At 39.0% G+C, this 16690-nt stretch overlaps 1 protein-coding gene across 2 annotated transcripts in view; it reads right to left on the reverse strand.

Annotated features, from left to right (window-relative positions):
- Positions 1-16690, reverse strand: part of LOC120717814 (membrane-associated guanylate kinase, WW and PDZ domain-containing protein 3) — a 122246-nt gene that overhangs the window by 103041 nt on the left and 2515 nt on the right. The gene's annotated exons all lie outside the window — the stretch shown is intronic.

Consider the following 16690-nt stretch of genomic DNA (forward strand, 5'->3'; position numbering starts at 1 on the left):
CCTGTCAATAAGCCTGTCACAGTGAGCAACATCCCTGTCAGAAAAAAAACAATGTCTCGCTGGACGGCTGAATGGACAGATGGATAGATGGATGGATGGACAGAAGGATAAGTGGATATATTTGTCTGTGTTCCTCTGTTAGGCCCCTCCAGTGCAACAGTAATCCAGTCTATTTACACAGATCAATTTTTGTTTGTGTTCCAGAGAAACGAAATTGCTTTGGTATGCGGCTGTGAGCCTGGGACATTGTGTGAAATAGCTTGCCAAATGGACTCTTTTCCCGGGTTGTATTGTTCTTCCAATCTTGCATCCTTTTACTGTTAATACAACCTAAAAATTCAAACTGCAGAGGTCTTCCCAGGGCATCTGACTCACAAATATAGAGATATAAGTCTGCAATGCTCAAACCAAATGGGATTTTTATCAATATGAAAATTGGATTTTGTTATTTCTTTTCACAAATCTCTCCAGAGTAAAATGTTTACTTTTTCCTTTTTTTTTAGTTTGTTTTTTTTTAATGTATTTTGGGGTCTTCAAAGGAGCAAAATTAACTTGACTGACAAAATGAAACATATCCTTGAAAAAGGATCGGCGCTTTATGACGGACATTCACAACTCCTGACAGTTCACTCAAAAATAAATATATTTTTTTCTTCTGGCCTTTTCTGTGACTTATCCATGAAAATTACTTTGGTATGTGTTGCCCAGATTTAGAGATAAGGTACACATTTCTGCAGTGGTTGTCTTGAGTATAACTGAAAAGTACTCCTTGCTTTGCGGTACTCCGTGTGGTGTCAGGGAACAGCGTGCCTTTTCAAAAACATGACCTGGTTGAGCCAAAAAATAAACATATCCACATATTCTGTTGTACGCAGTTTCATGCAGGAGCTATTATCTCTTTTATCTGCAGCCTCACCCAACAAGAGCATCAATCTACCCATGACGAGGGAGTCGAGTTAGTGACAGCGTGACAAGATGGGAACGTTAATGGTATGTCATCTCAGCTTAGCTGTAATGTTGTCTAACCGATGACTTCTTTCAGTTGGTACATTCAGATTTAGAGTTTTTAAAATGTATTTTACAGATTTTAACACCAGAAGGCGTCTGGCTCCATCACATTCAGTAAACACAGACATTTCTTGAGGTGATATCTCAAATGATCTCAAACATGGGCATCCTATACCAAAAGGACCGTTACAGGTCAGAGGATCTAACTGGGGTGAATATATATAACTGACTCGTTGAGACAGACAACAATGCTTTAAGTTTAAATACATTTATGAGAACTGCGAGACATTAGGCAGCAGGATTCTTCACGCAAGGCTGTTTCTGTGTTTTGAGGAAGAGAGAAACAATACAAGCTTTCCAACTCATTCTTTTTTTGTTAATTGAATATCATATGAAGTGTAAAATAGAGAGGAGTCTGTAATTTGAGATTCACTTAAACGCAAGATTCGATTTCCCTTAATTTAATAATGCTCAAAAATGTGTCCTCATAAGTGATTCTATGCATTATTGAGTATGACAGCACCAAACAAGGAAACGATGGGTCTGAACACTCATTTCACAATATCGGAGAGAGCTAAAAATGTCATTTTCATCATTCAGATTTTAAATTAACTTTTAGAAGCATTGCCTCTGCTGGTCTCCAATCCAAGAAGCCTTTTCTGTTTTATTAACTGTTCAAATGTCAGCCTGGAGACAGCCACAATCACACACTCGCCATAATAAAATTAATATCGCTCTTGTCAGGCTTTGGTTCTCATTTCAAAATAAATATTACCCATCGCACTACATAAGTTATGTGAAAATAAACCTCAGCTTGATGGACAGCTGGACTGCCTTTTGCCGACTTCCATCTTCTACCACATCCAACCTAAAAGTTTTTTGTGTGCATGTGAACACGTTTGTGTGCGTGTCTGTGAATGGATTTGCTTGTAGGTACATTCATGTGTGGGTGAATGCCAATGGCAGGCCTGCTCAGCCAGGTATAAAAACAGTCATCCAGACAGACTGGGGCTCGGGGTCAGAGTCAGCCATGTCATAACACAAACTGGCTCAGTCTGTTGAATCAGAGGAGAGATCATAATGCCACACTGCATCATCTGGCCTGAAGCGCCAAAGCGCAAACCCATCCCCCAGTATGAAAACTAACAACAACGTCTGAGGTAGTAAATAACTAAGCTTAACAGAGATTAGCATCCAAAATTTGACCTATTTAAAAGTTAGTTTTGAGGTTTACAATTATTCATAGGGAAATACAAACAACAGCTTAAACAATTACACAGTTAATGCAAGTGAGTTTAATTTTTAAGCATTTTTTTCTAGTTTTATTTGTTTTATATGACAGTAAAAAGAATACATTTAATGTCTGAACTGAATGGATGGTAATCAGGTATAGTCAAAATAAGATTATTTCCATATGCAGTAGTTCATATTTGGTGGTATAGCTCTTTTCTTGGATCTTCCCACCTTCCCAATGTATATAAACAAGAATGCCTGAAGGCAGCAGTAAGACAACAGATATGACTGAGTAAGACACAGTATGAAAGGTGGAGCTGGACTGGATGTGGGTTTCAAAGTGGCTTGAAATGTTCAACAACAGTGAGCAGACTAAAAGAACTTAAATAGCAAACTTTATCAGCTGAGCTATCAGCTGCTGTGGGTGGCATCAGATCAGTTGTGACCTGCCTGAACTAACGACATCTTTGATGTAATGGTGTTACCTTAAATGTTTGGAGAAAAACACATTTTTTTTACATTACGCACATCACTGATGATGTTAGGCTGGAGCGTATGTTACCGTGTATCCCATCTGCATCTGAATAAGCAGGAAAATAAACTGAAAATCAAGACACTTATTCATTATTGCAGCCCTGTAAATATGCAGCTTTCTGTCACCTGATGCTGTATCAGTTTATACAATAAAGTCTTTTGTTGGTTTCACTGTTGTTCGAATCCCCCAACTAAACAATTGTTATGTGAGAAACCTAACTCCTCACTAAGTGCGTCTGCAACACAACAGGCCCGGACTTGTGCAGATGATGAGGTCATAAACAGAGAGGCGAAACAAAGAGGGAACCAACAGATCTGTATCAAAATTTCAGAGGTATAACCACAATTTGTGACGCATCACTGGCATAGCACACACAATTGCAGACACAGACCAGAGTGCAACGGAGCAGAGAACAGCTAGTCCTTGAACAAAGGAAGAAAGTTAGCAGAGGAGAATGCTCCATTTTTACTTTTTATTGACCAATTTGCTGCACAGGCAGGCTAAAAGCCTGTCAGCAACACCTGCTTTCATGAACACAGAGTAGTGATGATTGCACTCACGCTTAATGCGTGCTATATACAGAACTGACATGTTATATTTAGTGCAAACAACTATATGATTTAAAGTTTGTTTCAAATGCGGGTAAATCAAAGATGTTGACGCATCCCAGTGTGAAAAAACAAATCCTCAAAGCTCTGACATACAGTAAGCAAACAAAAGGGAAGCAGCAGCAGCAGCAATGATGTCAAATTTGATTTTGCTCTCTTTTTATTTATTATTTATTTAATTTCAAAGGCTTAGTGTTTTACCTTAGAAACAAACTTTTATGTTGCTAGCTTTTATGTTGTCTCTAAAACAAAACAAATGCCCTAGAAATTTTAAACCTGTTCTGCCTAATTATGGTTACTTAGTTTGCAACAGCTTTGTATTTCAGATGTTTATTTTATGCTTTGAAATGTGATTTTTTATTTTTTTTTTTTGCTCCTTTTAAAATACTGGGCAGTTTCATCTCTACAGCTTGAATGCTAAGGTTTTTCTCCATCCACAGACACTGTGCAAGCTTGGATTTTAAATAATTTTATATAATTAATTTAAAACAGCCACTTCACGAAAGTATGTTTCATATTTAAATAAGTCTAAATTAGATGTTGATGGTCATTGTCGCTGATGGTGTTTAATCCTTAAACACGTCAAGAAAGCTTTCAGCATTCTCAACTACTGTCACCCATAATGCAGAGGAACATGATTATGCTTTTAATCCAGTTCAGCTTTTATCACACCATTAAATATCTCTATCAGTCTATATGTACATGTTACAGACAGACAGACATTAATAGATAGATAGAACGATTGATACATAGAAATTCATATTAACAAACTATATAAAGAAGAAAGTAAAGCATTTTTAAATGTCAGTGTTTTATGTGTCAGGGCCTAGTAAAAATAACCTCTCTATTATTTTGACTTTTAAAACTATAGCTATTGTACTCTGTTTCAAATGCTTAGAGAGTGTTGAAATAAGAGGTGATGCAAGACAGTGGTAAACATCCCCATGTCCTTAGTTGCTGGATATACAGTTTATAATACACAAAAAACTCCCAGTTTAATATTTGATGTTTCGATTTGTTCAGTTATATATATATTTTTTAATTATTTGTATCCTAACTTTTGCACAAACAGAATTGGTCTTATAAATGGGTTTAAACATCCTTATCGGTGTGTTGTGGTCATCTACAAGTTCAATCCTACAAATGTTCTTCACATTTACAATAAAAAGAGAAAAGAGAAAAATATTTCAGTGTTATTTCCCTGCAAATCTGACAGAGAGCTCCTCCAGCAGCAGCTGCCACCACTCGTCTCCGCCTATTATTCTTACAAACTGCTACGAAGTCACATTTTTGACAGCGGTTGGTTAGAGAGCCTGAAAAACACAACGAGCTCAATGTTAATCAGCACAAGCCACTCTTGATTTTAGTTTGTTAATCAACTGTGAAACGTGTTCTATATATAATCTAATACAAACACCCTTGTCTTCCTACTTCTTTCTGCATACAGTGAGGGAAGTGGCATCACAGACAATGCCAGCCAAACTGGTTGCATGAATTGTGGAAAATGTAAATCATTAATGGCTGATGCATTAAGATACGTTTTTAGGATGAATTACATCTTATTGTAGAATCAGAATTCTTCATCTCAAATGCTTAAAAATCACCACATGGCCGTGTTGATGGTACGGTTACTAGAATGGGAGCACCTGCCCCCCTCATACCAGTACCAAAACTGTATATTATACAATAGCCTTAACCACAGCTGTTAACAACCATCGGCCATCTGTCCTTCCTCTGATGCCCTTCATCAGCCAGTCAGGATGACCGTGCAAAGCTGTCTGTAATCAGATTAGGCAGTGACTGGGTAACTGGGCCTTTCACATCCACCCATCATTTCATCCCACTGTTAACAACATCTGCGTCATGTGGAGCACCACGTGCATGCTGCGAAAGAGACAAATTAAAGTGCCAATGGGCGTGTGTGCATGTACACAGAGAACCAAAGTAAAGCAGATCTCCATTAACAGGTCCAGTGTTGTTGCTTTCACTGTTCGTGACTTGATAAAACACATGCACACGCAAACACACACACACACAGACAGTTACACGAGCATGCTTCAGTCTTCCCTGCCTTTGCAGTTGTAATCCAGGTAGCTGGCAAGCTGCCATCTTTGCTTTGATTAGGTAGCAGAGGTGCAACTTGGAAAAATGGGATAAAACTCCTTTGGAAAAACAGGATTTTTTTCCCCCATCCAGATGGCTGGTTAAGCATTTCAGCAACAACAACCATCTAATTAACCCAATGATTACTTATGTGATCAGAACGAACACAGGGGAGACACAAAATGAGACTATACATCAATTAAAAACCAAACAGCAAGGATGGGCAAGACAAACGTATTTTGCAGTATCACTGCAGTTTAATAATACTGTCTTCAGTGATGTACTTTTTATTCAGGGCCTTAAAAAATTATACTGAGGTAACAATAAATAATTTGTGGTGATAAGCAGTTGTGAGGAGATTATATCCAGACAAACAGTGGTATTACAAGGGTAAGCCTAAATAACAGTCTTACAAATGATTGCATTCTTTGGTAAATTATGATCATATTTATTACCCAGTCTGATCTGAAATCTAAAGAGAAGAAGAGAAGAGAAGAGAGTGGTCCCCAGCTTTAACGTAATTTATCTCCATATAATTACTGAATCAGAATCTAACAGGTCTAATCTAACATCTTCACTTTCTGGGGCAGTATGTTACAGAGAAAGCAACACTGAGTCAAAGACGAACAAAATGCACTTAGATTATCTCACTCTTGACAGAGAAGCACAAGATATGGTGCATTCTGATGATTAGGTGCGCTGAGATAACCCTGAGACACAGAGCGCCTCTTGCTGTGAACCCTCTGGGAGCCGACATGTGCACACTTCACCTGGTAAAGGGCTCTACAGCCACTCAGATACTGCCTGCCATGGCCTGGCCTGATCCATCCTGTTTCAACACTAATGTCTCATTGGCATTCAGTCACACGCCTGCAGCGAGCAGCGAATGGAAAGCTTGGCACTAGCTCACCGCTATTAAGATTCTACAAAGCCAGCCGTTCCCCTGCCGCCACAAGCACACAGGGAATCACACAGCCAAGGAATAATAAAAGAGCTGGGGGAAGGATAAGCGTAACAGCTGGGCCGCCAGTCACACAGCCAAGATACAGAGACAGGAAAAGGATTTTGGTATAAAATTTAAAGCTCTGCTATTCATAAAGTTTACGGGGTCATCGGCTTGATCCTCAGACTGCAGTACTGGCTAATGAAAATTATATACTCCGAGTGGCCAAATCACCAGTGTACACACGTAATCGCACTTTCCCCAGTCACCCCCTCCATCCCACCCACTGTCAGCTGCAAAACCATACCGTGACCACTTCATGATGAGCCATATTACTGGCAAGCCTCCCATCATGAGCCACAGAGAGAGCAACCCACCGGCTCATCACCCCTGCCTGTTTATGTCAGCCTATCAACATCTCCCCAGAATCATAAGCTACTTGCTAATCACCCTATGAAAGAGCAGACTAATTCAGATGTCAAGGCCCATTACCTGTGAGCAGTCTAGAGGTGACCTGAGCCCCTATCTTGCAGTGATAAAACCCCATTTTGAGGATAATGCACATTTGTATAATAGGAAGGTGGGAAGTGACACGTTGGCTAAATGTGCAATCACTGAGTGCAGCTGAAGGGGGTGCAGAGACAACTGCATGTAGCAATCATTGTTGCATAAAGATAACGTCCTTCACGCGCTGGGTCAGTCAGCGGCCGTATGGCTGCCGTGCCTCTGGTAAAATAAACAAGCCTCTCAGTCTGAGTGACTCCTCACCAGCCATCTCCTCTAATCTGCTGACACTGACAACGGCGATCCTCATGCAAAAGATGATCCAAGCCACCGTCACATCCAAACCTTTATGTTGTTTCCTCTAATTTAGTTTCACATTTGCAGGATGTGACTGATGTACTCAGAAAATAATAATAATTTTAGTGCTATCACATTACAAAAACTATCCTTTCAGGATTTATTTTAATTCCTGGTATTATGCTGTAACACATAGGTTTCTCTGGGTTCTAGGAGACAAAATAATAGCAGTGTTTTAGACCAGTTTATTATTAGGTAATGGTGCTGTCTAACAAGTATCTGTGCATTTACTGTATAAATAAACCACGGTTCATTCGGAAAAAGAGCAATGAATGACAGATTTCAATTTCATGTAGTAAATAAGGCTCATGGCCATAGTGATGGGGAAATAGGAGCAGAGAAAAGAGTTCTTTACAAAGCAGGCAGAAGGAACAGTGGGTAATGAGGCCAAATAGGATGCAGGTCAAAGCAAAAAATGACCATTTTTAGTGCCTATTATTCTTCGTCTACTCAGCCAGCAGTAAAGCCCAACTCCAATTGCAAATAATTTGTTACTATTGGGGCACAGAAAACACAACAGATATAGAACGTGATTTTATAACCCCGCAATAAATACATATTTATGGGGCCAGGATTAGAATTAGTCATTATATCGCTGTATGAGCGCTAACAGGCATTTAAGAAGACAACAGAGTCTTTAATTGGAACAGAGACTGAAGGCAGGGAGGAAGTGAAATCCCCCAGAACTTTACAAAGATAAAAAATATCCCAGAGGAAATTGTAGATACTGTAAACACCCAAATGCTATTTGTATGCTTTATGGCTTTATGACCGATGCTATTGTAAGCGACTGTAGCAAATTCAATTAGATACACAGTTATACAGTGTAGAAAATGCAACTTCTATGAATGTTTTCTCTTTTTTTCATACAGGATAGATTTGAGTGGAAGTAATCCTCTCTGTATTCCCTGCCCCTCTCTCTCCCAAACACATTAAACAGTGCTACTATGACCCTTGTCCACCACTCTCTGCTCGCTTGGTATTATATACAGTGGGGCAAATAATTCTTTGATTCCCTTGGAATTTTTAAGTTTTCTCCCTTACAAAGAAATGAACACTCATGAACAGATATCCTGTCTCATTCCACTAAAATGAAACATGACTGTTCATTTCTTTGTGTAGTCAAACTTACAAAATCAGCAAAGAATCAAAGAATTATTTCTCCCAAGACATAACTAAAATAGTTCAGATTTTCTTCCATGTCAGCTAATATATTCAGGTGCAAAAAAGACAATTTAGACTCAGTTCTTCAGAATGTATCAGTAACTTTGCCACAATACCCATTATACAGATGTGTATTTTAGTTAATGTTAATCTTTAACTGAAAGAAACCAATAATTCAAAGGTGGTTGTTTATAATTCTGATGAAATTAACTAGAAGTTACAGTTTATCAGCCACTTCAACCACCTCTGCATCTCTCAATACAAGCCTTACTGCAAAGATTTGTATACACACTGTACATTTCACATCTGCACAGCAATCACCATGAAACACTCTTTATCACTGATCTCAAAACACAGAGTTCCAGCCTTAAACCATCTAATCAAGAGACCTGTTTGCGTTGAGATTGTTGCAGGTGCTAGTGGAAAGTGTTACAAGAGCAGCACCAATTTGATTAAAGTGGGAATAATGAGAGGGCTGGAGACCAGGAGTCATGCTATGCCTTTTCACTGCATCCTCCAGCTTTACACTAATACCACAAGATGCCACGCACTTACACATGTACACGCACATGCACAGTGGAGTATCCCGCTCTGGTATAAATGAATTATTGAGGACTTTGAGTAGGGGTGGGAGCAACTTTACGCTTGTTTGTGTTGTAGTCACATTACGCCTCCTCCCACCTTCCCCTCGCCAGCTCCCCCCTCCTCCACTCCCACAAACACACTTTGAGACATGAGAGAGTGGGCCCTCATAGGATGCTATGGGATCTTGGCAACTCTGCTTTGCAGTAACATTATTAGAAAAATGGTGCAATACTGCTCTGATATTGCTCTTGATATCTTACATTGCCAAAAAACAAAACTACCATTTGGTTTGGATGCAGAAAAAACACATTTGCCAAAACTTCTTGTGATTAGAGACATTAATTTACCTCATATAATTTAAATAATTTTCAAAAAGATATGTGCATGCCCTTTAATGTCCAAAAGTTGATTCTGTTCATCTGGACATAGCATTTTCAGTGGGAGAAACGTTTCGTCACTCATCCAAGTTACATCTTCAGTCTCAGCTGACTGCAGGTTTCCCCAATCTTATAAACAGTACATTTGCATAATGACTGAAACCAGCCCACTGAAGGAACAATGGGCTGGGAGGCCACCTTCATCCTAATTATGCAAATTCTCATGACCATTGATCAACAACCGCTGATCAAAGACCACTGATCAATGGCCATGAGTGCCATTCACGGAGAGTTGGGGAATGGCTGCAATCACAGCATTGTAAGTTGGTGAAAGATGTACTCTTAGGCCCCCTCCTCTCTTAAGAAGTCACTTGGATGAGTAACCAAACGTTTCTCCCACTGAAAACGCTACGTCCAGATCAACACAATCAACTTTTGGAGATTTACTTACCTGGATGATTGAGAATGCATCAAGATGCCCTTTAATGATTGAGAAATGTAAAACTAGAACACATCTACAGCATCATCATTTTAGACGTTGCTTGCTTTTTTAAGTTTAGTTTAAATAACTTTATTTTATGTTGGAAACTTCATTAATTTCTTCTCCCTAACAGGGTTTCACATTTCTTGGTGTTAAGTCTTTAGGGAAAAATATGAATATGAGGACAAATTCAGTGTTTCTGTAAAAAGTACCTATTTAGGCTTTTAGTGAGAGAGTCTTACTAAATTTAGGGATATATATTCCATATATAGTGGCACACGTGTTCACAGTCCACACGGGGGAGGGTGGCACACCCACAAGCTAGCAGCCTCAGTACGAGCCAAGGATCAAAGCAGTAAAGAGGAAAATTATAGAGTCGAATGAAAAAGAGAAAGGAATCAATGTCATGTTGTCTGGTGAATTTTTTTTAAACATACTGGAAAACTGTATTACTGGCATTTGTTTTGTTATATAAATCTGTTGTGCCTGCTTTTGTTTGGGAATGTAAAAAAAAATATGCCAGTTAAAGGTTAGTGTATAAAAACTTGTGTTGAGTTAATTATTTGTACCTTCTTCCAAAAGCAGAGCACTTTATTTTCAGCTATTTCAGTGAGAAAAGAGCCTGTAACTTGTGGGAAACTAAAGATTTTAATTTCTTTTATCATAAAATTATATTTTCCATTAAGAAAAAAGTTATTTTTTTCTTTAGGCTGTGAGTTTTAGTTCTTAAAAAGAAAAATCGAATCTGCAAAATCGGTACTGGCAGGACAAACTGTAAAAAGAAAAAAAAAAAAAAAGGAATTGGCTAAGAAAATTGTAATAGGTGCATCTCTAAAATTAATGCACATCATTGTAATCTGAATTTAAAAAAAACACATCTCTCTCTCTCAGCCTGTCGCTTTCTCTCTGCATGAGTGCTTGCGTGAGGTAAGACAGCAGCACTTCACTACAAACTTGACAGCTGCCTTAGGCACATACGGGAGATGGTTGATGAGAGTCACAAAGGACAAACAAGCTGTATATCAGCAAAGTGCCTTGTATCATGATATAGTGTAAAAGGCCAAACAGATACAAAAAGCAGGAATGGGTTCAAAAACAAAAATATTAATTGAAGGAAAAATAGACTTAGATAAGAATTTAAAATAGTTTGGGCAAATTTGAAAGATTATGTCTTAAAGCTTCACCTATTTGTACAACATTTTAAGAGACAAAACTCGTATAGAAATATATACATCTTACGCAAAAGTGAAGAGGGAAAGTAAGTACAGAGGCAGCAACAGAAATTAATGAGGCGAGGTTAGAAGGTTGACAATATTCAAGGCTGGAGCAGCACTCCTGCTAATTGTCATACGCGGGTGCTGTTGCAACTGTCTTGTATTTATTGTTTGGTTGTCTTGCTCAAATGTCCCTGTGCAGCACCAACAGACCCACGCTGGCTGATAAACATGGTGATATGCTCGCAGCATAGTGGTATTAAAACAACAGGATGGCTTGAGAAAAAATTGTTTGCTGCTGTGCTTCTCACTGGTAGAGGTTAAGTATCGCAAGTGTCAGATCATCAGCATCTGATTGGAGTAAGCTTTAAAGGGTTCTTTGTCTTATATACACCTTTAAATAACATTTAAATTAGATTTTTTTTTAAAGTCTCTCTGTCAAAACCACTTTTCTTAACTTGCGTTAAACACCATGCACAAGTGGATGGTGTTTAACCTTATTATACATAAGGGTGGTTATTGCTATAGCATTTTAAACACAGACCCCACATGGTCAGCTGTTTAGGTTCAAACTAATATCATATACATTTCAACAACAATGTGATGGTTTGTCATGGCTGACATTTTCAACCTGCTAACTTTGGCAATCACCTGACTTTGCCTCTAGAACAAGGTCCAATGTTTTTTTAAACGTTAGTATCTTAATTTGTATAAGATGGTATAAGCACAAAAACTGTAGGAACCAATAATTACATCCCCCTCCGGATGCAGTGTAAAAATTGATTCTTTAAGCTTTCGTCTAGCTGATTTTTTCTCTTGAGTTTAAACCTCTCTCCCCCAACAAGAAAAAGCTTGTGCATTTAACTTAGAACAGGTGTTATTGCAGTGGTGTTTGTGACAATAAATACACTATTTGTGTATACTCCAATTTGTGTATTTATTTTTTAGTACAAGAATATTTTATCCATTAATATATATATATTCTAGTTTCCCCACTCTTTTATTTCCACTGATTTCCCCAGCTGTCCTATTGACTACATCGGTATTTTATGTTACTTCAAACTGTGACTAGGAACCCATGCGTCCATCCATTCATTCAACCATCCATCCATCCACTGGCAGCAGGTTAAGCAGGGTATTCCAAACATTCTCCCCTGCCACATTTTTCAGTTCCTCTCGAAGGATCCCTGAGCATTCCCAGGTCAAGCGGTTCTGGGTCTACTCCAGGGTTTCCTCCCAGTTTAGCGTACATGGAAAACCTCAAAAGGGAAGCACTAAGGAGGTATCCTAACCAGATGCCTGAACCACTTCAGCTGTCTTCTGTTGACATGCAGGAGCAGCATCTCTAGAGATGTTTGATCTCTGTGAAATTAAAGAAGCGTATCAACCAAAACAACCGTACAGTGTCCAGCATCTCAGGGTGAATCTCATCCAGTCATAGTGTCTTACTCCCAGGGAGCTTTTAAACTACCCCGGTGACCTCTACCAGTGTAACTGGTAAGGCATTCAAGTCCTCAGGCTCTGCCTCCTCCACATCAGACATTTTGGCAGGATGTACGAGTTCCTCAAAGTGCTCTTTCCATGGCCCAACAATATTCCAGCCTAAGTTAGCAGTTCTCCTCCCCAACTGAACATGCCCTAAGCCAAGCCCTGTTTAACCTTCCTGAGTTGTTGGCTTGTTTATGGCCTGCTAAATATGCTCCTCCACAGTCTCCACCAAACTCCTACCACACCCAAGTTTTTGCTTTCGCAACTCCTGAGGATGCAACCCTTTTGGCTGGTGCTTCAAGAAATCCCCCCAGGCCAACCAAGCCAGTAAAACTTTCTTCTTCAACCTGACGGCCTCCTCACCACCCGCGTGCACCAGCAGGTCCTCGGTACCTCAGGATGACCTTAGAACAACAGGTCTTGCCAGCCGCCTCAGTAATGGATATTTTAAACATTGCCCATTTGGATACTAAGTCCCCACCCACCTCCAAGATGTCATAGAAATCCTTCCAAATATGGGAGATAAAGACCCTACAGGCAGGGACCTGCACCACAAGTTCCCAGTTTGAGTTTTACAAGTCTATCTAACAACCTTTCCCACCATCTGGACCAACTCACCACTATGCAGTGATCACCTGACAGCTCCACTCCTCTTTTCAGTGTTTAAGACATACAGCTTTGGTTCAGATGACACAACAGCAAAGTCGATCACTGAACTTTATCCTACAGTGCTAATGGTATCAAGCAGATTTCTGAGCCACTTTATGCTCGATCATGGTGTTTGCTATATTCACCAATACCTAGCATAGAAGTCTGATAACAACGTGGTGACTGGAGATCACTCTTTTAATAGAATCATATCAATAGTGAAAAGATTCAGCTCCATGACAACTGAGCAACATCAAGAAGATTTTATAGCCGTTTTTACACATGTAATAACAACTCCATTTGGATCAGAAATTGAACAGTCTTTTGCCTGTCAGCTCCTTAGTACAAAGTCTGTGTGATGTCCGACTGCACCCATGTGGCAATTGCACAGGTAATTGTCCAGTGAATTCACAGCAAGTGGACAGCGTTTCCTTCCTCCTGCCCTATTCTATCCAAGCAGCACCCTGAACTTACCAAACTAAATACTTCCTGTAGTGAGAAATCCTTTGAAAGAGACTATTTCCAGTTATGTGCTACAACTGAGAAAGGGCAACTTCAGACATATTCCCAACCCTATTCTCCCAATGATGTCAGATATTTATTGTATATATTTAAAAGAAAAGCTATGGTAGTAGCTAAAAGCTGAGTTTGGCTTAGTTTGTCCATAGTAGGTTTTAAAAAAACTTTCTCTAAGTAACAAAACCCTATTTTAGCTTTGTATTTCCATGTAGCATTTCAGACTTTCCAAGTCAATTCAGAACAGAATGAAAATCAAAGTGAACATTATGCCGGCTTTTGTTGTCGTTACAGTTATGTCGCCACTGTTCAGTTGTGAGTGAAAAATCTATGTGCTGTTACCACACAGTCATATATGGCAACAATAAAAACATACACTGTGATAATAACCTTTATAGACTCTCTAGGGGAGTGATTTTTATATTTCATTTAAAAGAACTGAAAACCATGGAAACCAGTAAAGTCAGGGGAAAAAACAAGAACTGAAACATTACAGCCTGCTTTAGAAAACAGCAGTAATTAGGTACAAACATGAAACATACTATAGAAAACCACAGGTAAGGTTCTTTAAGCCCATCCATTTGAGGATAGTAGATCTGTGATGTTTTTAATAAATTCAGGAGCCAGCAGGCTGGCTGATGCAATATTATGCTTATATCTCATATAAGTGTCCAGCAGAGATTTGTGCAGTTTCATTTTCTATAATCTATCATCTGCATTACCTCCATTTTAAATTATTAATGAGGTCAATGAAAATTCATCAGTGCCTACAGTTTATTGCATGTATCAGCACAACTTTTTCCTCATTAATTCTTTTCAGCCAACTAACGCCAACATGATTAAGAATATTTATTTCCAATAAACAATACGGTCAGGTATTTATTTGAGATTCTAAAGCAGGTTGCACAAAGTATACAAAGCAAAACAACAGGAGCAATGAAAATCACGATAGAAGTTTAGAAAGTAATGAAATATTCACCAAAGCGTTGATCATCCAATAACAGATCACCAAGATCAGTTCCCAAGCCAAAGCAGATTAAAAACACAGCTGATGTCTTACTGAATCTGCATAAAAACACTCATAATCAGTTTCAACTCAGTAAGAAAGTGCTATTTCAGCCTTAAATTACGTTGTTACATGTCCTGTTCCAAAGGAGCGGTGTGCACAGTGGCTTTCTGGCTTCATTCAGCTGATTGTCAGAAACACTCTGAGGCAAGAACAGATGTCTCCAGTTATTTGACCAGGCTCTCTGGACTGATGTATTCCCACTCTCACTCAATCCCTCATTTTTTGCAGCCAACTGCAAATCTCTTTGCAACGACAAAGCATCGCCTGTCAGGAAGATGATTCCATTGAGAGGCACTTTCTGATATGAGAGGTGCATTAATGTGATTAACCCACACTCATTATTGCTGCTTGATACAGGGGCTTAGGGGCTCATGTCACTGTGTATTTTTCTCTATTGGCATCAACAGCAGGTAAATGGAAAATGCTACTGTATGAGTAGAATCAGGTAAATCAAACTGTGATCAAGAGCAGGCAACAAAGTGTTATCAATAGCAGAATTACTGCAGCTTTGTACAAACTCAATTATGCAATTTGGGTTCAAAATTGAAAGACAATAAAGAACAAAATTAGCCTCTGAAACTCTGCAGCTTACAGGAACAGATGAATAAAGCTATTTTGCAGATGTGATATGTTCCCATTATCAGAGGAACAATTAAAAAATATTGAAATCAATTAAGATAAAATGAATATCATTTCCAAATCAAAATAATGTTATTCACACACCCCAGAGATGTTTGAGTATTTCACTCAATTACCATTTCATTAAAATAAACCTGTAATTTGGTGACTACTGTTAGATTGCATGACTATATGTGTTACGTTTTCCGTCTCCAACTGACGTAGACGAAGAAGAACCAGGGTGCATCAATTTTAAAGCAAGGCCTTGTTTACATGCGTTTCATACATTCACATAGCTAATCTTAGTATTATAAGACAAATGAAGGCTTGTTGCACTAGCTCCACTGTGTACTCCAATGTGAAATTATTCATTTGATGCCAGAGTCATCATCTATTCGGCTGCACATAAATGGTTACAGGTTGCAAGTATGTTTGATTGCACAGTGACTGAAGCTGCAAACATATAGGAGGCACAGCAGAAAATAACTGTGCAGCGGAAAGGGAATTCTGGGATGCCAATCATAAAGCTTTTCATCAGACATCTTTTCCGCTCTTTAGCTGGGGGTACGGGCAAAAATAGATTCCTGTTCTGAGCGCAAAGCTTCTAATAAAGGCATCTCCTAGCTTAATCAAAAATACCAAATGTGCACATCCAGCTTGTGGCATGTTGTTAAGTCTTACAAAAGGCATAGTATGAACTTTGTTATTGTAATACCAAAAGGGTATGCATGTGAGGATGTATGTGAAAAAGACTTCTAGGCAGCCTCTAGAGAATATACTATAATGCACCAGAGCAAGCTATAGAAGACTACTTGAAATACTTTCTACAACTCTTTCAGCTCACAATCACTTTTCGATCAAAGGCTAAGAGAGACAAATCCCCCCACAGAGAGGGGGGGTATGTCTCCCCTCTATCATTTCTGAGAGAAATGTTCTCTCATTTCTCGCATCTCCCCTCTATCATTTCCTCAAATTCCCATTTCTGTCTTTCCTCCTCACTCTGCCCCACATGTCAGCTTTGTAGGATGCCCATCAGCTCCAGAGGGCAAGACAGGAAGAGCACAAGAAGAAACTGGGAAGAGTATAGTAGAACATCTGGTAGTCCCAGGGACTCTGTCCACTATTAAAGTGGCTTAGTGGGCTTGCTAGTAACAGCTGATCTAGGCCTATTTCCTCCATCAGAGTGGAGAAAATCCACTCGCTAACTCAATTATGCAAGAGATGTGAATTAAACATGAA

The sequence above is a fragment of the Simochromis diagramma genome, unplaced genomic scaffold (genome assembly GCF_900408965.1).
Source record: "Simochromis diagramma unplaced genomic scaffold, fSimDia1.1 OVJJ01000320.1, whole genome shotgun sequence".
NCBI lineage: Eukaryota > Metazoa > Chordata > Actinopteri > Cichliformes > Cichlidae > Simochromis > Simochromis diagramma.